The sequence below is a fragment of the Pseudorca crassidens genome, chromosome 1 (assembly GCF_039906515.1).
Source record: "Pseudorca crassidens isolate mPseCra1 chromosome 1, mPseCra1.hap1, whole genome shotgun sequence".
NCBI lineage: Eukaryota > Metazoa > Chordata > Mammalia > Artiodactyla > Delphinidae > Pseudorca > Pseudorca crassidens.
In genome coordinates this window covers 37,333,771-37,359,664 of record NC_090296.1, presented here as the reverse complement: position 1 = coordinate 37,359,664, position 25,894 = coordinate 37,333,771, and the positions used below count along the sequence as shown (strand labels likewise).

The following is a 25,894-nucleotide window of genomic DNA, read 5'->3' as shown; positions in this document are numbered from 1 at the left end:
TGCACGCAGCAACGAAGACCCAATGCAGCCAAAAATAAATAAATAAGAAAGAAATACATATCAAGTCCTTATTCTGTGTTAGCCATGGTGTTAGGTATTGGATATGCGATAATGAAACAAAATAGAGAGGCTTTCTGCCTCATGGTGCTTTCAGTCCAGTAGAGGAGGCAAATAGCCAATGAATTATTACAAATAATTAATTTATAATTTACAAATTGCAGAACACTGCAGAGGAAAGTGCAGAGTACTAGGCAAAGGTTAACAGGGAAGCCTCACCTAGCCTGGGGAAACGTGGGAGGGCTTCTCCGAGCAAGTGGCCCTTACATTGGTAGTTATGGGACAAATAAGACTTAGATAACAAATGGGGAAAGGGCTTGTGCAACACCTGCAGTAGGAGTCTCAGACATCCTGTGAGACGTCCAGTGGAAACACGTAACCTGAGGCTGGGTGTTCAAGTCCTAGGGAAATTGTCTGGGCTGGAGTTATTTTAGAATCATCAGCAATAAACAGGTAGCAGCAGAAACACCGAAAGTGGGCAAGATTATCCCCAAAGAGAGTACAGGTGTCCAGAATGGAAGCTGAGGATGGGCCCTGGGGAACTCCTTCCTTGGGGTACACAACTGGTGACCGCAGTAAGAATAGTTTCTGTAAAGTCATGGGGATGGGAGTCCAGGAAAGTGGGGACTGGAAAAAATGACAGCAAAATCATGAGTATAGTGCATTCCTTCAAAATGTTTGTAGAGGGAGGGTATGTAGTTTTGAGGGTGGGCAGACAGAGATGCAGGGCCAAAGGACAGGTTATCCAATGAGAGAAACCTGGGTGTGTCTAGAGGCTCTAGGAAAACAGCAAGAGAGAGGGAAGGGTGGATGACTCAGAAGAGCTTGGGATCTCCCCCAGTGCAAACTTTAGCACTTATCATTGGGCCAAAACTTTCCAGACTCTTGATTGGATACTGCTTTTTCTTCTTCCACCACAGGGTCCAACTCTGGACTCGCTATATCACTTAGGCCTCAGCTGATTTTGTAGGATTCCCACTAGTTGGCCCAGGCCCAGAAAGCCACATGGGTGAGAGGAAAGCTCCTCAAATTACTCCCCCCCCCCGCCCATCCCATCCTCCAGGATGCTGGGAGACTCAATCCTTATTCCAGGCCAAGGTTCTGCCCTTCATTAAGGAGAAAACTGAGAAACTTGGTATCATTTCCTGGTGAACAAAATAATAGAGCTACCACACCCCAGAAACTTTCCTACAAATGAGCTTTCTGTGCACAGAGAGAGGCTGGCTGAGAAGGTCTGCTGACGTTCCTTAGATGGGCCTGGCTCCGTGATCACCCCTTTCAGGAAGTGGCGCCTATGTGAGATCATCCTTGGGGCCCTGGTCCTTCGCTGACGGCAACTCGCCAGAAAGCAGGCGCCTCTCACCACCACTCTGTGGTCAAGTGACAGCAGGGATTCCTGGAATCAATGTGCTCCGTGGAAGAGAAGGGTGGCCCCAATGAGCCACTAACCGGGCAAAGGGCTTTCCAACCAGCGGAGCGCTTTGAGGAGCAATGAATCAAACAAAAAAGCTGCAGCAGCAGCTTGGAAAAAGCAGTAAGAGAAGGAGAGAACATGTGAGAGACAGACAGACTGATCGACAGACTGACCGACCGTCAAGGGAGTGCCCAGGAGAAAAGTCTGGGTGGTTCAATAAGGGTGCACTGACACAGAGACCCTGACCCACCTCCCGCAAACACTATTCTTTATGAAATATGAAAACAACCCCCTAAAAAGTTATTCTTTATAGTTCAGGGAGATGAAAGAGAGAGAAAGAGATTGTGTTAAAGTACTTCCTCATCACAAGTATCAGTATCACAAGACATCATCGCCCCTTATGTTCTAACACAACGTAACCGGCTGAAGAGAAATGTAAGCTCTTCTTAGTCAGCGGCCTCCAAACTTGGATCTCACACACAATTCATCTTGTAGTCACTGGGACCACGAAACCCAAAACACACACACACACACACACACACACACGCGCGCGCGCGCACGCACACACACGCGCGCGCACACACACACACACACACACCAGAGAAGCAACCAAGGGACTGTGGTGAGTGAACCCCAGCAGGGGAGAAAACTCAGGAACTCCTCCTTCCCACCCCTGCCCCACCCCTTCCCATCTTCTCCCAGCCACCCTGCCCCACAGGGCTGGAGCGGGACCCCAGTGTGACACCTGTGCAGTGCCACTCAGAGGCTCGCAGGGCTGGATGCTGGGCAGAGCTGTGGAAGCCCTGGCCGAAGCCCAGGCTCTGGCCCGAGGAGTGAGGCCTGGCAGATGGCAAGGACACACACAGCCCAGCTGGCTTCAGAGCCTCCTCGCCTGGTTCAGGGGACGGAAGAAAAAGCAATATGCTAATGCCGGGTCCATAGCTTCCACTGGCTTTAGCAGGCAAAAGGCAGGAAAGCCCAGGAGGCTGTCTCTCCAGGCACCTTGCTTCAGAAGCAGACAGGCCTGCTGTTGTTTTACAAGGCAGCTCACCTCCAGAGACAGGAGCTTCCTGAAGCTCAGGTTACAAGGTCAGGCCAGGAGCCCTCCCTGGGCCTCCTCCCCAGGACTCTCCGCAACTGCCACCTAAGAGGAAAGATCTGGTGGGAGGACCCCACCGCCAAGTTCTTTCCCTCTGCATCAGACCAACCAACTTTGTCAGCTCCGCAGACCTGCCTCTGAGCCCACTGCTCAGCGAGCTCAGCAGGACACCCCTCAAGCCTCAGCCAGGTTCAGCGAGGGAGCAAGAGGTGCCGGGTTTTGATGGGGAAATTCAGTCCTGCTGACGGCAACTGTTGGATGCTCTGGGCAAGTCATTTCTCTTACTCACAGAGCCTTCTTCCATTTGAAAAGAAAGAGACTGTACTAGCCAACCTGCCCCAAAAGGACCGGCAGGAACAAACTTTACGGAGAGAATAGTTTGCGTTTTCTAATCCCTCCATCCAGGGCAATGCAAGGTTCCCAGGCTTTATGGAATGCCTGTCCATACAGGAGTTCCAAACACCTCAGAAGAGATGGGCTCTGCCTAAAGAACAGGAGTCCTCAAAATTTGTTCCTTAGTGGGCATGAGGGGAGGGACAACTCACCCCAAGTGTGGGAGAGGCACAAGAGATAAAAAGCAAGCTTGTAATTCCTGCTGATCTGCTATGGGACCTTGGACCAGTTCACTACCTCTGTGTGCAGGGAACAAAGTGCTTGGTTTTCCTTGGGAACTCGAAGAAAATTTGAATCTGTGTTTTAATTTCCTTACCATTTGTCCTTGTGGTCCAGTGCTTCACCTTGGGGGATTAGCACAAGAAACCAGTAGATGAAGAATAGACTCCAGACCAAGTGACTCTAGAATGCTGAGTATGAAACCCCAAGATGCAGCTTGCCTTCTGCAAGCAACTAGAGTAAGCCAATTTCTGAGGGTACCAGAAAACCACTGCCATTCTTGATCTATGGCAAACCCCCGAATGAACTGGCAAAGTCTTTGCTAAGAAACTCTTCATGCACTTTTGTGGCAATGACTAAACCACAAAGAGCATCCCTTAACTCAAGTTGCTGGACCTCAGAGGGAAAAAAAAAAAAATTCCAGATTCTGGGAACCATTTGGGATAAATGGAGACAACCATTCTCCGGGAAAGACAAATGATTTCTAGCACAAGGAACTTCAAAGAGATAGCTAAATTCTTGTCCTAAATTTTTATTTTATTAATTATTTTATTTACTATTGCCAAGAATACTGGCAAAAATATTTATGTTCAAAATTTTACATCACTATAGGATCTGTTTCTAGTAAGACCTTGGATGCATTGGTTCTTTGACCCCTTATAACACATAATGAGATTCACTAAAAATTAACAAATTCGCTAAAGAGAAACCAAGCTATCATAACAATAGTAGCTATCATTTTTGCTCACCTACCACGTGCCAGACATCTGACACACATTTTTATCCAGTCCATAGTGCAACCCTATCTACTCTGCAAGGTGGGTATCATTATTCCCCATTTTACTGAAGAGGAAAATGAAGATCAAAAAGATTAAATTACCTGCTGAGGTAAGTGTTAAAACCTGGATTCGAAGCCAGGTCAGACCATAGCCAAAGAATGTACTCTTTCTGCCACAACCCAGGGCAGGAGTTTCCACTAGAAATGAAGTCACCTCGCGAGGAATGGAAATTTACTATTCACAGTACAGTGAACAGAGGGTGAGGATAAGTAGCAGGCACATGGGGCAAAGGGGCAGTTGTGTTAAGCTTGATTTGTATTTAAATCCTTTAAAGGGTAGGCCAAGTGACTTGGGGAACAGTAGATTTAAAATATTTTGCAGATGAGGCTACAGGGGAAGTCAGCGGACACAAACAAGGGCACCGTCTAGAGAAACTGGAAACACTAGCAGGGCATAAAACAAGATCAAAGTCAGGAATGGTGGGAAGCCCGCTGTGGGAAAGGAAGGCATGCAGAGCCCGGACACTCATGGGTGACTGGAATAGAGGAGAACTAGGGGGGATGCTGCAACTGGACACCGAGTTAAAAAGAGGAAGGAAGGCATGAGGGAGAGAGGAAGGAAGGAAAGGGGAGAAGCAAAACAAAATGGCAGTGTGATCTGGTCTAAGTACATTTCATAACAAAAGGTCTGTGCCTGGGTCCTGCCTGAGAGAAGGGACAGGAGACTTCCCTGGGCTGCAGGAGAGGTCTTTCCCTACTTTGAGAATGGAGAGAATGGAGGGAATCAAGGAGACAGCCTTATACATCCCCACTAAACTTGGCCTCATTTTTTTAGCCCCCTTAGTTTAAACAGGCCATCCATTCCCAGCAGTTTAAAACTAGCTCCATATTATTGGTTAGAGCCAAAACAAAATGAAAACACACAAAAATTAAGACAACCTAATTTGGCATCATTTAAAAATTGGTTAAATAAGTACGGTTTTTCCATACAATGGAACCATTTTGAATGAGGAAAACCTACAGGTATACATATGTGGAAAGACGACCTTGTGTACTGATGAGTAAAACAATGTAAATGGTCAAATAGTATAGTATCCATAACAGAAATCCTTTTCTGTGAAAATAAATAGCAACCATATATTTTATTAGCATATGTATAAAAAATGTTGGCAGAATATGCCTCAAATTGTAGTGAATGATTATCTAGGGGATAAGGAAAGTGGGTGATGGGGAACTTTCATTTGCTATGGTCTGTATTTCTGCAATATCTTACATTAGTAAAGCTCTGTATTATAATTGTAAATAGAAAGGAAAAAAAATTAAGTGTTCCTGAAAAGAAGTTAAGTCTCCCAGCTCATCTCAACCAGGAAATGTAAAATTGCCAAAACATAAGTCAGACTCTTCCCATTGAATAAAACTCTTCATACTCTTAGAATCTGAGAGCATTACAGCAAATGTGGCCTGATCCTTGGGTTTCTGCCTTCCCGCAAAATAGAGTTTGGGGTGGCAGGAGCGCTTCCTAGCAAAGATCCCTCTTGTTCATTGGCCATCAGGGAAATCCCCCAGTGACATGAACCAAGCAAAGAAAGCGCATTCACACCCAGAGAGCTTTCAGGAAACCAGATCCTCTCTTATCTCCATCAACAAAGGAGACTCATCTTTCACCAACTCATTGAATGAGCCCCTTTGTTTCCCCTAAAGGATCATCATATATTCTTTCCCGGCTTCTACAGAAAGTCCCGGTGCCCCAGAATTCAGCACTGAGAGGCACAGAAGGAGTCCCAGTACAAACTCACTTGTCCGCATTTTCGAGGCAGGACCTGAGATGGCAGGGAACTGAGAAAAGGGGAGAGGCACGCAGGTAGGTGTAAAGTGTGAATGTGAGAACGTCTGCTTTATAACCAAGCTTCCAAACTTACATGAGCCGCACCTACATCATACGTCCCACGGTAGAACATGAGAAAAGAGGAGGGATGGACCTGCTTCAGGACGTTGTGGGACAGGAACGCTAAGTCCACCAGAGCACTGACAAATACGCACTGGTGCATCTTGCTGTGCCAGGCACTACTCGAGGCAGAGAGAGCAGGCAGTCCACACAACGCCCCTGTTCTTGAGGAGCCTAGAGTCACCTCACAGCCTCACTGAAGGGTGGGATGCCCCTGGTATACCCATCATGGTGCCTTGTGTGCAGAATTGCATCAATGTCAGGGCACAGGTGTGACTGGGCTGGTCGGCTACCCTACGACTCGGTGCTTTCCAGCCTCCCAGAGACCTCAACCATCCACCAATCCTTTCTCAGTCCAGCTTCCTTTCCAAGGGCTCCTTACCCTCTCAGCCCAAAAATCATGTCCCGCCAAACTTCCTTGGACCTTTCTCAACCCACCCATTTTCTATCACGTTCTCAGAAAAGCGGTCTGCATTCACTGCCTTCTCCTCCTCACCATGGCTTCACTCTAACTCCGGATGATTGAATGGGACCCTCCACTAAAACTACATTCTTGAAGGTCACTTGAGCCTCTTACGGGCTAACGGCGTCCTCCTAGCCTTTCCTCTCATCCCTCTCCAGTATCAGACACTATTAACCATCCTATTCTTGAAGCTGGAATTGGATGGCTTTGGATTCCCTTGGTTCTTCGTCCTCAGTATGTTGTTACACGGCAATCACATTCTCTAGGTCCTCTTCCTCTGCTCATCCCTTAAATGTGGGCATTACCCAAAGTTAAAGTCTATTCTCTTCCCTCATGTGATCCTCTCCCTTTCTGTGCTGACTGAGGGCTGTCACATCAACACTCCCAACCCCAGCGCCTCCTGGTCTCCAGATTCACTGCAGCAGCTCCACCAAAACATGCCGCCAACACTTCCCACTCTACATGGTCAACTGAACTCTTGCTTTGTGCCTCCTCCCCACCCTCAGAGCGCCTCCTTCTTTTAAGACTTAAATCTCAGTAAATTAGTAACACCAACATCCCAGACACCTGAGCTAGAAAATGCTAAGTCGTATTCAACAGCTCCCCTTCCCCCCCACCTTAGTGCCACTGAATTTTAAGGACTGGCGAATATACTCTAAGACTTGAAAAAAACTGACTGGTGCCAAAGTATAAAATTAACACTGTAAAATCAAAATTAAGAATAACTCCAAGAGGGGGAGGGATGAATATACACACTACTATATATAAAATAGATAACCAATAAGGACCTACTGTATAGCACAGGGAACTATATGCAATATTGTATAATAACCTGTAAGTGAAAAGAATCTGAAAAAGAATATATATATATATACACACATATATATGTATAACTGAGTCTCTGTGCTTTTTATCTGAAGCTAACACAACATTACACATCAACTATACTCCAATTTTTTAAAAAAACCTAATATATAACCCCCCCAAAATCCCTTCAAATATTTTTGACAGCAAAACATTATATTTAAAATACGATGCTGGTAATTTTTTATTTTATTTTATTTTTTAATTGAAGTATAGTTGATTTACGACATTGTGCCAAGCTCTGCTGTACAGCAAAGTGACTCAGTTATACACATATAGACGTTTTTTTAAATATTCTTTTCCATCACAGTTTATCACAGGATATTGAATAGAGTTCCCTGTGCTATACATTAGGACCTTGTTGTTTATCCGTTCTAAATATAATAGTTTGCATCTACCAACCCCAAACTCCCAGTCCATCCTTCTCCCTCCCCCCCTCCTCCTTGGCAACCACAAGTCTGTTCTCTATGTCTATGGGTCTGTTTCTGTCTTGTAGATAAGTTCATTTGTGCCATATTTTAGATTCCACATATAAGTGATATCATATGGTATTTGTCTTTCTCTTTCTGACTTACTTCACTTAGTATGATAATCTCTAGTTGCATCTGGATACTGGTAAATTTTAATACGTTTGGTCCTTTATGTGGCAGGGCCCACAAAAATCGACAATGGGTCTGACCTCACACATAAAGTCCAGATACTTGGACTTCACAGAATCTCTTGGATTCACCTTGTCCCTTCCATTCCCATTGCCCTGGTTTCGACCCTCTTGAGCCCTTCGTTACATTTCTGCAGGATGTCCTAAAACACAAGCTGACAGCACATCACGCCCCTGTTCAAATATTTGGACAGTGCCCCCAGGACCTAAAATATAAACTACAAGCTCTTTACATGGCATTCAAGGCTGCTACAATCTAACCCCATCCTAACTGTTGGGCCCCTCGGTCACTACATCCTCCCACTCATCCTCTGCTGTAGCCACACCAGGCTCCTATGTCGCACGTGCCCCCATTTGCTCTATGGAATGCCCTCTCCCCTACTCGGCCAGTGGGGAACTTGCACTTGTCTCCAGGATCAGTTCAGCTGGCTGCTGCTCAGTGAAGTCTGCATTCCCAGGACCCCTGGCCCAAACCAACCTTAGCTTCCTGGAGACCCTGGGGCAGTTTGTGATACAGTCAGTCCCACGTGAGTCTTTCCCATTGCCAAACCAGAAGCTTCCCAAGAGTGGAGAGCTGTGTCTCAGTCAGTCCCTCTGTGTTTCCCGCACAGCCTAGCACATAACAGACAATAATGTGCCCTGAAGTGCAGCCACCCCTTGTCCCTCCTCCTCACATCACTCTCTCTCTCTGCTCCACTTCTACTTGGTCCTCCATATCATTACTGGTGTGTGTAGTGGACCCTTAGCTGGGTCTATACCAACAAAACTTGGAAGATATGAAAAACGCTGAGCTTTAAACCCATCATAACCGTTCTTCCTAGTGTCCTAGATTTCAGACAATGAAAAAGGTTTTGGAGTCAAGCAAATCTGGGTTCAAATCTGGAGCCTGGCACTTGATTGACTGTGTGATCTTAAGCAAATCTGGCTTGACTAGCCTCAACCCGCTCATCAGTAAAATAGGAATTATATCTAACTCAATGGACTGTTGTGAGAATTAAATGAGTTAAAGCATTTAAAGTCCCAAGCGTGGCACCTGGCATATGACAGGGGCCCACAAGTAAGTAGCAGCAGGAAACAGAAGCAAGGTCTCAGATTTCTCAAACCATCTGACCTTGACAGAAGTTGTTCCCCTCCCCGGATGCTAATATAAAATATTCTTACATCAGTAACATGAATTCAAACTCCAAACTAATGAGACCTACTGTATAGCTCAGGGAACTCAGTGCTCTGTGGTGACCTAAATGGGAAGGAAGTCCAAAAAAGAGGGGATATATGCATACATATAGCTGATTCACTTTGCTCTGCAGTAGAAACTAACAGCATTGTAAAGCAACTATACTCTAATAAAAACTAATTATAAAAAAAGGATTCAAACTCCATGGTGCTGCTTGTACATATTAAAGTCATCATGGAGAAACAGAAGGAGCATAAGATACTATACACCTGTTAAGAATGAAAGAGGGGGCTTCCCTGGTGGCACAGTGGTTTAGAATCCGCCCGCCAATGCAGGGGACACGGGTTTGATCCCTGGTCCGGGAAGATCCCACATGCCGCGGAGCAACTAAGCCCGTGTACCACAACTACTGAGCCTGAGCTCTAGAGCTCTCGAGCCACAACTACTGAACCCGCGTGCCACAACTACTGAAGCCTGCGCACCTAAAGCCTGTGCTCTGCAACAAGAGAAGCCACCGCAATGAGAAGCCCACGCACCACAGCGAAGAGTAGCCCCCGGTCCTGCAACTAGAGAAAGCCCGCGCGCAGCAACGAAGACCCAATGCAGACAAAAAAAAAAAAAAGAAGAAGAATGAAAGAGGGCAATCTAATAATCTGATATAGATAGACATCCAAAGTGTCTCATCATTAAATGAAAAGGGCAAGTTGTAGTATAGTACAAAAAGCAACCACAACATACATATATATACATATGAGGGGGAGAGGCAGAGAGAGAGGTAGGACTGGGCCATAGATCAAGAGCCCCAGGTTCTACCTGGAGCCCTGCAACTAACTAACTTTGCAACCTTAGGCAAATCAGCTCCCCTCTGCGGATCTCCCTTATTGGTTCAAAACAAAAAGGCGAGTTGAACCAGATACTCTTCAGAGAAAATTTCTAGGTTATAAGATGATGTCTGCAAGGTGCTCAGAGAGTACCTTTTACCCATAGGACATCTCTCTTTGAGTTGTTTTGATGCTTTAAGCATCAGGTTTTTAAAAAGGAAAACTCATATGCTATTTCATTTTGACCTCCTTTACATTTCAATGAGAAAGCATTCCCACCATTTCACAGGCAGAGAAACCAAGTATAGACTGTGATGATTACTTGCCAGCCAAATACGCTGCTCACTAGACTGCTGTTTTTGCAAAGATTTATGACGCCAGGAGTTTTATAGCTCCCACTTCATTCCCTGCCTCTTCCGCAGAGGAGGTGCAAGGCTTATGCAAAACAAGCAGAAGGCACTCGTTGCTGGTGGAAACAGGGCGAGATGTAAAGTGACTTCCTCTGGGTCAGAGCATAAACAAAGCTGGCTCCCAGCACATTTATGAGGTAAGTATTGAACCCTTGGGATCAACTCCGCATCCCTCCCCCACCTGGACTGAAAGCTTCACCTTGAAGATGTGTTTCACTGCAGTCATTTTCTGAGCGTTTTCTGGGTCAGAAGCAGTGAGAGCAGCTAAACCGGGGCTGCCGATGGAGTTGCTACACTGAGGGCACGGTACTGACTTACCTGCTCTACTCCGCACCCACCAGCTCACCCAACGACCTGCTGCTGGTCGAGTATTTTTCCAGTCTCCTGGCAAAGTGGTTTCACACAGCTTTGAATGCAAGTGACCTCGTTTGTCCTCACGGGTGTTGGGTCCCTGCCTTGCAGAGGGTACCTACTTCCTACCCCAGAGCAGTGTGCTCTGGTTCTAACACAGGGTCTCACTCTCTGTGCCTGTAAACACATCCATTCTTCTGATAACTTTCCACCGTGAGGGACTCTCCTGCTTCAGATTTTAAATGTCTGGGCATCGAGATTCCCAACAGTTGCAGAAAGCACGTACAGAATGTAACATTCACCTTGCAGAGAAAGGAAGAGCCTGAGACACTGACCCCACCAGCAATAGCCTAGATTTTAAATGGGAAAACAGAGACCAGACCACAGCTAACATAATACAAAGTAAATCATTCCCGAAAATAAAATAAAAAGGCTTGTTCACTCAAAAAGCACGCAGCCAGGCCACTTAACCAGTAGTCAGCCTGCTGGTAACCTTTACAATGGCAACTAGGAATCCTTGAGATGGGATAGTGACCACTGGCATCCATGGCATTCTATCTAGACCTTCTAGAAGCCGCTATTAGTTGACCCCACGCTCAATGTCACCTCTGGATCAAGTTTGCTGACTGCTGTGTGCTCATCACTGGCCTCCTTATGCCCCTCAGGACTCTCTGGGGCCTTCAGTTATCTTGCCTGAGTCCCCTCCTTTGTTTCTTTCCCCTCAGGTCCCCCGCATGAGACCTAACTTTGTCCTCTGCCCCTCTTTTTACCGGGCACATGCGTCCACAGCCTTTTGAGGGCCTTCCGTTTATCAGTTCATCTCAGAACCCCTGCACATGTTTATAAAGGCCTAGCAGCCCTGCTCACTGCCTTTGGAAGCTAAAACCCAGCTCCTATCAACCACTGGGCACAGAACACAGCAAAAGAAGAGAGCGGTTGGATTGCAGTGGGAGTGTGTCCATGACAGAGAGTTTTGTTGAAAGAAACAAAACACTCTCAAAGGCCTGAGCCAGCAGTATGCTGGGGAGTCCAGCCACTGGTGAAACTCACATCTTGCCCGGGTAAGGCAAAAAGCAGGGCAGAACATACCAAGAAACAAGCGCTGTAATATTTTACAAGGTAGTCTCTATGTTGACATGCCTTAAGCACAAACAAACAAAAAAGGTTAAATGCACCTAGAAAAAAATGAAACCTCTCTACAGGAATTTGAGGGTCTTTTTTTCTGAAATGTTTTTCTAACTCTTCACTATTATAAAGCAAATCTCGTGTATATTGCTCTGACAACACCCACTCAAAGAGCCTTTCATAGCTGCATTCTGAGGGTCAGCCTCAAACATTCACTGAAAAATGAGGTGGGAGTGACTGTATTCTCGATGAATAACTAAATTTTTCTAGCACTAGACATATTCTGATGATGCAAGTTAAAAGTCGGCAGTTACTTTCCCCTCTGCTAAACGGAAAGCAATTGGGGAATACAGAGGTGGGAAGGTAGCCTCCTCAGGTCTAAAGCATACCTCTCCACTCCCTACCCCAAATCCGTCAACAGCGTGTGTCTCCCATTAACCCTTCTTCATAATTGTCTATAGGTCAGAATGTGGGGGATTATTTTCAGTGTTGAATATTCTTGAAACTTCCCCTATCACCCAATTCAACCAACACTTCTTGAGCACCGCCCATGAGCCAGACCCTGAGTTAGGCACCAGCTCCCCCGTGGGCACCAGACAAATGTCCCTTCTTCGAGGAACTCATAATCTGAAGGAGAGTCACGCCTGTATACGGCCAGCCAGGGTACCACGTGAAAAGTGACAGCGTAAGAGCTCAGAGGAGAGTGTAGTGTCTTCCTGGGTTAGGGAAGAGGGAAAGCATCAAAGCAGTTATGTTTGATCAGGGACTTTAGGGACATTTGTGTAAGAGTTCACGGCTGAGGAAAGGCAAAAAGATATTCCAGCCCTAGAAAGCAACAGAAGCAAAGTCATGGAGGCATGAAAACGCACCCCAAGTTTAAACAGTCATAAGCATCCAATGTGGGGTAAACAGAGAGAGAATGAAGCCTGGAAAGGAGGTTGGAACAGGTTGTGAAGGTCCCTTCCTACCTGTTTAAAGTTTATTTGGGGGCAACGGGGAATGACTAAAGGGTTTTAAAGCAGTTGAATGACTCAGTCAGACTCATGTTTTTAAAAATAATTCTGAGATCGGGAGTAAGATGGGTTAGAAAGATAGAGACTGAAGGCCAATTATTCAAACATAGGATACGAATAGGGACAGTGGAAATTGAAAGAAAGGAACTAACTTGACATTTTTAGAGAAAAAATGTATAGGAGCCGGCAGCCAACAGGATGTGGAAGTGTGAAAAGAAGAATAACCACAAAAGTTGCTGAGATTCTTGATTGGGAGGGTGGTGACAACATGAGCCCAGCTGTAAGAAAGGGCAGAAGAGCAGGTTTGGGGGTGAAGAAGGGGGCCAAGAGGTCCTATTGCTACATGGTGAGTTTGAGACCTCTTGTTACAACCAAATGAAGACAGCTAGTACACCGCTCTAAGGCAGCCTGGAACTGAGACGGGAGACCGGGGCTAGAGATGAGGGTTTAGATGCACCGGCAACCTCAACAATTAAACACTGGTAGCGAGGAAGGAACAAAACAAGCAGAAAGAAGCAATAGTAAGCAAGCTGGGAGGAGAAAAAGGAAGCCAAGGGAGGGCATAGTTTCAAAGCAAGAGTGGTTAATAGTCAAATATTGCAGGGAACCTGGGACTTGGGTCTAGATGGAGGTCATCACATTTGACAGTATCAGACCCCTTTGAAAGCAGTTTTAGTACAGCGATAGGGGGAGCTGCCTTACGACAGTGGGTATATTGTACAGTACTCATTAGCACCTTCATCCTCAGATGTCAAAGAACTGTTTCGGAAATAGGATTCAGAACATCCATTATTTATTAACAGCTAATCAGGGGATTCAAGCCTATTAGGTTAAATCATTGAAAATATAAAGCAACACATAAAGGTATACAAATAATTACCTCTCTAATTTCAGATCAGTAAAGATGCAGGATAAAAGAACAAAAGAAACTCTTAGAATTGAGAGCCGTGGAATATTGATGTCCAGCCAAATATGGTAGGCGTGGTGAGTCCAAGCTAGCACTCTAGAATATACGCCAGGGTTCAAGTCCAGCTTTGATCTTCTAGGTATGTAATTTGGGGGAATTAAACTTCTCTAAGCCTGATTTTTTTATCTCTCTAATTAGGATAATCGAAATAACAAATACATATAAAAGCTCTCAGCATAGTGCCATCACATAATAAATGTTGACTTATTATAATAACTCATTATTCTAATTGTGCAATTATTATAATAATGTTTCATTTAGTCTTTACTTTTTTAATCAATAACTATTTTTGAGCCACTCCCCTCTACGTACCAAGCATGACTCTAGGTGCTGGGAATATTAATTAAAAAAAAAAAAAAGAGTAAGACCCAGTTCCCCATCACAAGAAGCACAGCCTAAAGGTTTAGAAGGCAAGTGCACAATTGCAAAACAAGATGATCCTTGTTGTAACAAAGGAATGAGAAAGGTGCTCAAAAATATTCAGGAGGAAGCACTCGGTGCTACCCCAGGACCTGGAGAAGGAGAAGGGCTGTCAGGCCAGGCTACAAAGATGAAGTAACAGTCATTACAAGGAAATCTGTGAAGAAATTTTAAGGATAATAATAAATATTAAGGTGCCATCACACACACACACACACACACACACACACACACGCACCTGAAAAAGTCAGAAAAAGAAGGTTCTTTGCCCAAGGGCAAACAGCAAGAGAAAAGGAGCTGGAAGCAACCCAAACTCTTGTCATTCAGCTCAAGGAGTTATTTTGGCTGAAATAATCATCATGTAATATTTACACTCTTCCCACCTGAGTTTGGGCTACATGTTCTACAAGCAAATTAAACATCTCCTGCCTGTCCTCTAAAAGTCTAGCGTTTAAAAATAGGTTACTAACACAGGGACAAATTCAAGAACTTTGATGACAAACTACCCCCTCAAGATAGTGTTCTCAAAGGAACAATTTTCAAGTTCAGTTTGGTCCCCAAGGTGAGGATGTTAATAGATTTTGCCCTTCCCTTTGAAAACAACAAATATCAGGGAGAAATTTTAAAATTGCATGGCTTCGTTTCTCAAAAAGTCAAAAATAGACAGATCCAGCCATATAATGGAGTATCCTTCTGAGTATATACCCAAAAGAAGTGAAAGCAGGATGTTGAAGAGATGTTTGTATATCCACGTTCATAGCATCATTATTCACAACAGCCAAGAGGGGAAGCAGCCCAGGTGCCGATCAATGGATGAACGGATAAACAAAATGTGAAAAATACATACAATGGAATATTATCCAGCCTTAACAAGGAAGGAAATTCTGACACATGCTACAACGTGGACGAACCTTGAAAACATTATGCTAAGTGAAATAAGCCGGTCACTAAAGACAAATATGATACGATTCTGCTTACCTGAGGTACCTAGAGTGGTCAGATGCATAGAGACAGAAAGTAGAGTGGGGATTGCCAGGTGCTGTGGAGTGTTAGTGGGAGTTAGTGCTCAGTGGGCACAGAGTTTGAGTTTTGGAAGATGAAAAATGTTCTGGGGCTTCCCCGGTGGCGCAGTGGTTGAGAGTCCGCCTGCCGATGCAGGGGACACGGGTTCACACCCCGGTCTGGGAAGATCCCACATGCCGCGGAGCGGCTGGGCCCGTGAGCCATGGCCGCTGAGCCTGTGCATCCGGAGCCTGTGCTCCGCAACGGGAGAGGCCACAACAGTGAGAGGCCCGCGTACCGCAAAAAAAAAAAAAAAAAAAAAAAAAAAAAAAAAGTTCTGGACATGGCAGCGATGATGTGGCTACACAACAATGAGCACATACTTACGCCACTGAACTGAGCACTTCAAATAGTTAAAAAGGAAACTTTTATGTTACATATACTTATCATAATTTAAAACAATTTTTAAAACTCGAATGGTTGCCATGCTCATTAAATGCCTGTTCTACATCACTTAGAAGCAAATAAAAACACCCCGTTTCTGACATTTAGATGCAATGCCATCTGAGGAAGGGACAAGAGACTGAGGCCAGGAGTATCAGAAAGTTCTTTATCCAAAGGAGCAGCGTCCAGTTACCATTCCCTGGGAATGGACATCTTTGTAAATCACTAAGAAGGTGGCCTTTTTGGCAGCCATCATCTGACAAGTTTTAATTAAAATAATCCCCGTGTAACAGCATCACCCCGCTAGGGAATGACTGTCAAAGTGCACATTCCAAAAATTACTAGTTGAACTTCTATGTGCAAAAGCATTAGGCCGAGCTTTATGTAAGACCTGTGACTGCAATTCTTAAATCAGTTCTTGCTCTTAAGAACTGTCTAGTTGAACAAATAATAGACACAAGAAAAGTTAAATGACAATAAAAGAAGTCTATGATTATGTTCAATTAAGTAGTATTTGTAACTAGCCCTTTAACAAACTTGGAGAAGGGAGAGATGACTGGGGGCTGGAGTGTTCCAGGAAGACTGATGCAAAAGACTTTGGGAGAAATGTTCAGGACTCAGTAAGTAGAAGCAGATGACCCTGGTTCAAGTAGTGGGTTTGTGATGGGAAGTGGTAAGAGAGAAGGGTAGAAAGAGATGGGAGCCAGATTACAATAGCTTTTAAAAAGTCATTTTCTGAGTTTGGATCTCCGCCTCTACCCACAGAGGAACCACTGTAGGTTTCTGAGAAGGGGCACTGTATGATGAACACGATGTTCCCATGTGCGGTGGCTTTGGAGAGGGAGAACCTTAATTGGTAGAAAGTTGGATTCCAGCCCATTGAAGTGTATACCTGAGGGCCACTGAGTCACAAAAAATGAAACCGAACACATGCTTTTGTTAGGTTATAGTTAGGACTTTAAAATGTGTCATGCCATATGCTTATAGATGCACTGAATTTTTCTTGAAGGATACACAGGAAACTGCTGACATTGGTAACTTTTTAGGAGTAGGACTGGAGGTAGGGGAAGGAAGACTTTGACTTTTCATTGTGTACCTTGTACAATGTGGATACACTTCTCAACCATGTGCGTGAATTCATTTTATAATTTTAAAAGTTCTTTTAAAAATGACAACCAGATAGTGTTAAAAAGTGGGCTCTAATCAGCAAATTCAAGACATTTCTAATTACAAAAATGGACATGTATCTCAATCTTGTTTGTACCATATCTTTTTTTTTTTTTTTTGCGGTACGCAGGCCTCTCACTGTTGTGGCCTCTCCCGTTGCAGAGCACAGGCTCCGGACGCGCAGGCTCAGCGGCCATGGCTCACGGGCCCAGCCGCTCCGCGGCATGTGGGATCTTCCCGGACCGGGGACAAACCCGCGTCCCCTGCATCGGCAGGCGGACTCTCAACCACTGCACCACTAGGGAAGCCCTGTACCATATCTTAATCTCTATCACATATAGTGAGATGTTGTGAGAATGACCTAAAAGTAATGGAACAAAGCACAAAGAACTAACTCCACATCTGAGGCTTTACCTCAAAACAAACAGATGAGCTACTCATAATAAAACACCTTTTTGGTGTATCTGCCTGAGTCTATTCCAAACGAACTCCCCAGTGAAAACAAAAATCAAAAATAGTAGCCCACAGTGTATTTGATAAGACATATCCCCATCTCAGTAAGTGGGTTTTTCATCCTTCTAGTAGCTCAGAGCAAAACCAGTTGAATCATCCTTGACTTATTCTTTTTCTCCCATCTTCTATATCCAAGTTCCATCAACTCTACCTTAAAGATTTATCCAGAAGCCAGCTGCATGTCACCAAACCTACCACCCTCACCCTGGTCCACCATCTCTACCTGGACCACTTACAGTAGCTTTCATTCCACTCCCTGCTTCCACTCTTGTCCCATACAATCAATCTTCCACAGGACAGCCAGAAAGATCCTCCTAAAATGCCAATCTGAAGAAGTCACTCCCCTGCCCACAACTTCCTGTGACTTCCTGTCATATGGCTAAGACCCAAAGTTGTCGCCTGGCCGCAAAGCCTGCATGATCCAGACCCAGTTTCCTCCCCAACATCACATCCTGTGCTCCCCGCTGGCTCCCAACACGCCAGTCACACTGGCTTCCTGCCCACTCCTTGGACACAGCAGTGACCCCATCTTTGGGCCTTCATCTCAACCAATTCAGGTTGAGAGATTCACTCAACCTGAATCTCTTCCCCCAAACGTCCCTGTTCCCCCACCTCGCTTCATTTGTGTCTCTAGTCAAATGAAAACTCATCAGAGAGGCCTTTCCCAGCCATCCTACATCAACTTCTAGAACCACCTCCCTCTCTTTCCCTTTGCACTATTTTTTCTTTATATCACCTGAAAGTATGATAGATACTCATCTGTCATTTGTCGTTGTTTTGTACCCGCCTCACCCAACTAGAATGTGCTCCATGACGTCAGACTTTTTTTTTTTTACCATCTTCACTGCTATATCCCCTAGGTCTAGAATATGCCTGGCAAATAAATGAGAGCTCAATAAATATTTGTTGAAGACTGAAGTAAGCACAAATCAAGGCACCCAAGATCACTGGACAAAAAGAGGTTTTTGAAGCCCCAAATGAGGCATATGCATAACAATGCCCAGTAAATTTGGGATAAGAGAATGAAAAACCCAAAACATCAACTGACAGCCATATAAGTCCATTGCTTATCTACAGCATGCTGGGAATCCACATGTATGCTTGACATTAAGTCATACTTTGCAACATCATCTCTGTACAGGCTGGAGGGCCATCCTTAAGGTTTTGTGTCTAAAGAGTAAATACGGTAAGAACTTTCCTCCTCCCTTTTTCCAGGACCAATGAACTTAGACTGAAAATTCTGCTGAAGAAAGAAAGCAATCACTGTCTCACCCAGAAGGCCCAGAATATTCAATTATTCCATGGAGAAGGTCTAGACAAAGCCCCAGCCTTGGAACTAGGAAACTGGGTCAAAGTCAAGTTCTACTACAAATTCAGGGGCCTTGGGCAAATCATTGTATGTTTCTGATCCTGTTTCTTTGACTATAAAGCAGGAATGATGACATGTTCCCTGTTTCTTCACATGGTCATTGTAGAATAAAATGAGATGATGCACTTACAAAGGCCTCCTGAAAACTAAGTGGACCATACATCATGTGTGGTCATCAACTTGTACTGGCTGATCTCTAGTTCACATTCCCTTCTCTTTTGCTGGTGAGCTTTGTTTAAACAAGGATCTGATCAGGTCCCTCCCCTGCTCAAAACATTCACTGATTTCAGCTTGAACCTTCAATGGTTCAAATTTCTTCACAAACTGAACCCAAACCATTTTTAGGGTCACACCTTCAGCCCATTCCTGTGCTGTGGCCTGTACTCCAACCACAGAGAACTACTCCTCATTCCCTAATCTAATCATGATCTATTGCATGTCTATGCCAGGCTATGTGCCTAGGGCCCCACCCTCACCCATCCTCCCTTCTTCCATCAGGAAAATCCTAGACACTCTCCAGCCTGAATCAGATGCTTCCCCCTGTGGGCTTTTTCTCAGGCGCCCTGAGAAAAATCAGGGCGCCCCGAATCACTGCTTGTTTGCAAGTCCTTTCTCCCACCGGACCAGTGGGTCTCCATCGGATGTTGTGTGTCCTCAACATATAACAGGGTAATGCATACAGTAGGTGGCCAGTGTCTGTTCTTTCAGAATATGGCTCTCTCAGGCCTCTCCAGCTCTAGCTCCCTATGACTTATGGCTTGGAGTAAGTGTTATGAAAGGCCTTTTCTTCCTCTTCTACCCCTGAGGAAATATTCTGGAAGGTGAAGCTGATTGAAGACTCCTAGGAGGCTTCTAGAAACAGGCAAGAACTGAGCAGAGGGACAGAATGAAGCTAGTGGCCTCTTTCCAGTCCTCATAAGTTATGTGTTTAAGGTGTGCTTAATTTTATTTGAGGTGCTTTGAATTCGCTAGTGAGACACACCCATATTTAAGTCTGGTATAAATGGAAATGGTTTTCAACTTATTCATTTTCAGGATTATCCAAGTTTCTCCCTTTCATGCTGGAGGAAACTCTTTTATTTATTTATTTATGGCTGAGTTGGGTCTTTGTTGCTGCACGTGGGCTTTCTCTAGTTGCTGCGAGCGGGGGCTACTCTTCGCTGTGGTGTGCGGGCTTCTCATTGTGGCAGCTTCCCTTGTTGCAGAGCACGGGCTCTAGGTGCGCGGGTTTCAGTAGTTGTGGCAGGCGGGCTCAGTAGTTGTGGCTCGCGGGCTCTAGAGAGCAGGCCCAGTAGCTGTGGCACACTGGCTTAGTTGCTCCACGGCATGTGGGATCTTCCCGGACCAGGGCTCGAACCCGTGTCCCCTGCATTGGTTAAGGTGCATTCTTAACCACTGTGCCACCAGAGAAGCCCCTGGAGGAAACTCTTGAATTGACTATAATTCAAAGGAATCATTGTTCTTTAGCTGTCAAGGTGCCCTGTTATTCTTTTCATAAATATCCTGGATGATCTGATCCCAGTTCAATGCAAACTCTATTTTTTTTTTCCTAGCCCTGTACCTTTTCAGTTGCTAAATTTACAGCATTAAAATGAAAGGAAGAAAGGAAGCCCCACTTTTGCCCCCACTGCTAACATGATATATGTCTGGATTTTAATTGCCCTTGTAATTATACTCTTGGCCGGGTCTCCACAGGTATAATGTAGAAATTAAACATTACGGCACAGCCTGAAAAGGCCTCGTTGAGGTACGAAGACACGACGGCTTTGTAATATCTCCAGCCATCAGGAGAAGGAAAGAGAAAGATGAAAAGGAGGCCTGGGAATGTCATAAGCTAGCTAGCAATCCACTGAAGAAGCATTTTCTGTCTATGACTACCTCGAAGACTGTGTGAGCTGGAAGGCTGCGAATCCCCTGGTGGTTTGATAGTCAGCTAAGGCGAGATGAAAATGGAAGAACGTGGATTGCTTGACTGTGAGTTAAGAAATAAGCACAGCAACAAAGGGAAATATGCTATGAGATTTTCTAAATATTTACCAAGGGGAGTTGACAATTCAGTGAGTGGAGCCAGACCTGACAGTGAGCTCTCCTGACTGCCTCCGACACCTTCCCTCGATCACCATCTCCATCTCTAAAAACAGGTGATCCTCACCTCTGGGGTTGTCAGAGGAAAAACCATCTCTCTGTGATAACCCGGTAAATGCTCCGTGATGATCTTAGCACACAGACCACTGCATTTACTCTTCCTCCCCAGATTTCTTATCTAAAGTAGACGAGTAACCAAACAGCAGTCTGTAAAACACTGAGTCAATATAAACTACGTTTAAGGTAAAATACTTCTTTCCACAGTAATTTTCAACTAGTGATATAGCCACGTGATTTCAGAACCCAGTATCCCTGAACCTCCCTGCCAGTCCTCATTCCAAAGTCAAATTTCTCATCAGCCCACACAGCAGTTATTTTCATTCTTGATCTTCCCAAGTCAATTGATAATTGTTAATCTGCAGGTCAAGGTTATTAATTTTTTTAAATTATTTTTTTATTTAAAAAAATTATGAAGAAATGTACTTTATATCACTTTAAACTTCCCACTGGTTATGTTTCCTACCATTTCAGGTCTTGAATGGAGAGTATAATTTTGCTTTTGAATTTGAAACTTGGAATAATATACTTCAAGAGCAATTTAGTGACTGGGCTTAGATTAAAACAGGTATTTGACAGTCCCAATAATTCCCTAAAGCCTTTTCCTTCTCCATTGCTCCAGAACTGCTACATAATTATCTGTCTTAAAATCTGTATTGTCTCAAGATACCTCTTGTGTAAAAATGCATACATCTGTACACCTAACAGGCAATGGGGAGGTTATGGAACAGTTTAGAGTTGAATACTCCTGATGTCTTCTCTCCTATCTCCAATACCTTTTTAAGATTTCACTAGGATGAAAGTATTGGATATTAAAATATATCCTCTCACAATCTCCCTCAAAGGAAAGAAAATGTCAGTGGTTTAATATTAGGCAGAACTTCAGGAAATAAACCCAATACTGGCCTTGAGAGAGAGAGACAGGAAAGAAATGGTCTAGAATGGTGAGAAGCATGGAAGGCACGTACCACCACTGCACATAATTGACCAGGTGAATTACAGTTCGGTCTCACCTTTAAGCAAGTAGCTACGCAAATAGAAGGCTAGACTCAATGACTTCCAAGGTCCCTTCCCAGTTCAATAACGTTTGCCTCATGAATTTTTTATAGTCATCCTCCGTCCTATCACGCTGTCCCCATGCATCATCAAGCCCTCCTGGCCAATTCCACGACTGAAAGGAAAATCTGTTTTCAAAAAATCCATGCTTTGACTACTGCCAAAATTACAGTTCTGTCCTTGAAACAATGACCTGCACATAATGGGCATGGGTAAGTACCTCTGAGCAAGGAAGTGTCCAATACCTTTAGCAATATTTTTAAAGCTTCTTTGATATAGGCAGAATTATTACCTGAGGCCTTGAGAGTGAAAGATTGTGAAGCTAAGAGACAATCCTATAACCAAACTTTCCAGTTTATACTTCTATATCCCCTGCTGACTTCTGAACCTTAAAAGAGGGTGGAACTGAACAGGTGAGTTTGAATCCCAGCCTCACCTCTCATCAACTGAGTGATGTGAGGAAAATTACTTAATCTCCTTGAACCTGTTTCCTCACTTGTAAAATGTTGATTATATGAGCTACCTTGAAGAGTAATTGTGACAACTGAATAGGACAATACAAAGAAAACACTGAGCATTCATTTACTCATTCCCTCGTTCATTCAACAAAGATTAACTGAGTGTGCACCACCAGCCAGGCACCAGGCTAGGCACTGGTATGTAAAAGACAGAAAAAGAAAGAAAGAAAGAAAGCTACTGTTATTTTTATTTACCAAAAACAAGCCTGTTTCCAGAACTGTGGCAGAACCATCAGATTCTGACTCTACTTCAAAACTTTCATTCACAGCTAGTTTGCCTAAAATAGTCATTTTTAGTTTGTCATATAGGAGAGTCTGCCTCCTGCCACACCTTTACCTACTCCGAAGCTAACCATCTAGCAGGTATTTTGCTAAAAGACACCTTCAGAACACTTGGGAGAAGCAATGACCAGAGCAAAAAGTGGTATCCCAGCTCTCAGCTGGGCAAGCCACTCAGGAAAACTTGATACGCCTGTGCTACAAGGCCCATCCCTGGATGCCTGGGAGGTTTGGGGTGCTTTCAATTCCATGAGCAGACTGTCTTCTGAGAATTGGGGATTAACAGGACTGGCTCATCCCCAATCATTGTGACTGGACCACCGATAAAGAGAAGGGCAACAGCTAAGGGGGTCTAAAGGCCATGTGTTTGTAATGTAGGGCTTATGTCTTTCAGCTGTACTTTATGCTAGGATTTGATAAAGTTCTGTATAAATGACCCACATCTGAGGAGTCAGTTAGCTTCAAGGCTGGTGGGCTCTTCTTCAGTGTGAGCCTAATATTCCTTTTTCTAACTAGCCCACAGCCTCTGGGCAAGTACAAGCCTAGCTGTGTTGGGTACTGAGCATTCAGTACACTTAAACATTTTGCACTTCCAAAAAAGAGTTTCCCAAGACACTCTGGAACCCACGGCTCCTAGCAAAAGAGTTAAAGTCTGATACTGGAATAGGAAATGACCTGCCCTAGGTCATAGGATCAGAGGGTGGTCAAAGAAGGAATTCTAGAATAAAATTTGGTACCATCTTTGAAATTAAGAATCGGTTAGTGGATAGTACAGAGGTGCCTAAATTTTTTTGATTTGCACACTCCTCTCATTCAAGAGCTGCCTGAATCACTTCCCTTAGGAATTCAAGTATAGATCGTGACTAACTCAAGGCTGTGGACTTTGCAAGGCTGCCTGCTACCTGGAAGTGACAGCCTAGCCTCTCCTCACAGGAGTTCTGGTGCAAAAACACTGTCACTATATATCCACCACCCACCCACCCCCCTCCACCATCTGATGCATACAAAACTGTGGTTTCTTTTCATTTTCCTTCAGTGATTTAAGCGTGTTACTATTAACTCCTGGTGCCTCTAATTCCTCACTGAAAATAGTGGTTTGGATATTAATAGGCTGTAAATCAAGACCCTACGTGGGGCTCGTTGTCACGGAAACGGTACTCAAGCCTGCCGCTACTTCCCCACCTTTGGACGTCTGGGCGAATTGGTGGGAGTTGGGGATTGTTTTAAAGCTCCTGTTATTTCTCCCACTTTCTGCTATTTCTCAGGGCCAAGTTGTCGGAGAAAGAGGAACCCGTGAGGCAAGGGAGAGTAGAGTGGACCGTAGCAGCTTGGAGAAGCGGAACTCTTTGGGAGAGGAAGGGTGGGGGTCCTTGGAGGATGGCTTGGGGCACGCTGATCTCTCCTTCTTGGGGCTGCACCCGGCCACTCTCCGCGTCGTTCCCAACGCTCGGGGACCCGACCCCTCCGCCGCCCTGTCCTCCCTGCCTGGGCGCAGGGCTGCCGGGGAGCGCGCAGACAAGTTCCCCAGAAGAGAATCTGAGCGGCCCCAGGGCTGAGGAACCCGGCAGAGAGGGCAGCGCGGAGGTCCGACAGGCTTGAAGCAGAACCCCCTTCGTCCCCACGCCGGGGTCCTGGAGGAGGCAGCCCGGGACCAGAACACGCACCCCCCTCACCGTCCTCCCAGCGCCCCCGGGCGACGCTCCAGGATCCGGCTCTCCAAAGCAAGCGCCCAGCTTGCCAAGCGCCGCCGAAACCCACGAGGATTCCCGCGCCCTGGGGCGATAGCTGCCGCAGCCGCCAGGGCCTCCCACGGGCTCTACGCCCGGCACCCAGGGCTGGGTCCCCACCCGGTCCCCTGGGCCCCGTGCGTCACGCGCCCCCTGGGCCCAGCGCCTCCGCTGCGCTCGCGCCGCGCGCCCCTGCCTCGCGCCTCCGCACCCGCACCCAGCTCCCTCTGGCCGCCGGGCCCTCCCGGGACTCACCTGCGCTGGGGCTGTAGCGGCGGCCACCCCGAGCCCGGGGGTGGCAGCGGCGGCGGCGCAGGGGGAGGAGGGCAGCGCAGGGCTCCTGGCACAGCGGCCGCCGGGCGCCTGGTGCTGCCGAGCCGCGGACCCGCCCAGAGATATAAATAACATTATCTGAGGAGGGACATTCCTGCCGGGGGACATCGCTGCTGCCGGGACCAGATAGTCCCGCGGCGGGGGCGGGGAGGCGGGGCCGCAGCCTCCCGCAGAGCCAGGCCCAGCCCCCGCCTTCCCCACCCACTCCCGCACCTGCCAATCAGCCTCCAAGCCCGGGGCCACCTGCCCGGCCTCCGCCCGGCTCCCCGGGCCGGCCTCCGCCCCCCTCCGGACTGCATGAGCCCGAGCCGCCAGAGGCCAGAGCCGGCCGCAGCGCCCCCATAGCTGCTCAGCGCCCCTCACCGCGCGCTACCCCGAGCCCCCTGCAGCGGGGAAAGGATTTGGCTTTGCAGCTCCGGCCTAATTCGTTCGCCCAGAGCGGCGAGTCTGGCCACGAACATGAGCCCTCCAGTCTTTCCCGCCCTGCGTCCCCACTGTATACAGTCAGGTTTTTAAAATATATTAAAAGACACGCTTAGGCCATAGATAGGGTAGGCAAAGCTGGCGCCCCGGCAGTGCGCCCCCGCTGCGGCGGATTTGGGAGGGACAGATTGTTCCCGGGGGCTGCTGTGTTAGAAAGCGTCCTCCGGGGCTTCTCCTGGATGGTAGTAAGAACAGACGCTGGGAGGGCTCGGGTGGGCACTGGGCCCGAGACCCGCGCCCCCAGCCTGAGGGCTCGGTGTCTCCGTTTCTGTTTGCAAACCTGGTGTGGTCCAGGCGGACCGGGCAATGCTGGCGGGGCGCAGCCCGCAGTCCCATGGCTCGCGCGTTACAGGGACTGTAATCAACAGGCAAGCTGCCACCCCAGCCCACCGACACCTCCTGGCCAGACCCGGTTTCCAGGCGAGCGGACGCTTCCGCACGCTGGGTGGGGTGGGATGCTGTAGGCCAGAGAAAACACTAGAACCGATGGTGCCAGAGAGGAAAAACAAAGCATCTCCGAGTCACCTCGGGAGAGAGACACAGAAGTGGCAGCTTGCAAGGCTGTCCACTTTCTTGACTTTCTTACTATACAAGGTCATTGTTCAGTAAGGCTTGGTGGTACACTTTGCTGCAACTTTCATCTCTTTCCTCCATCAGCCGTGCTGAGGCAATTTCTCACCAGACATCAGC

At 46.2% G+C, this 25,894-nt stretch overlaps 1 protein-coding gene across 2 annotated transcripts in view; it reads right to left on the bottom strand.

Annotated features, from left to right (window-relative positions):
- Positions 1-24,783, bottom strand: part of SPTB (spectrin beta, erythrocytic) — a 123,977-nt gene extending 99,194 nt beyond the window's left edge. For both annotated transcript variants that reach the window (XM_067733333.1, XM_067733351.1), the window contains exon 1: positions 24,644-24,783. The gene's annotated coding sequence lies outside the window, so the exon portion shown is untranslated. The remainder of the gene's footprint in view (positions 1-24,643) is intronic.
- Positions 24,784-25,894: the final 1,111 nt, after the last annotated feature.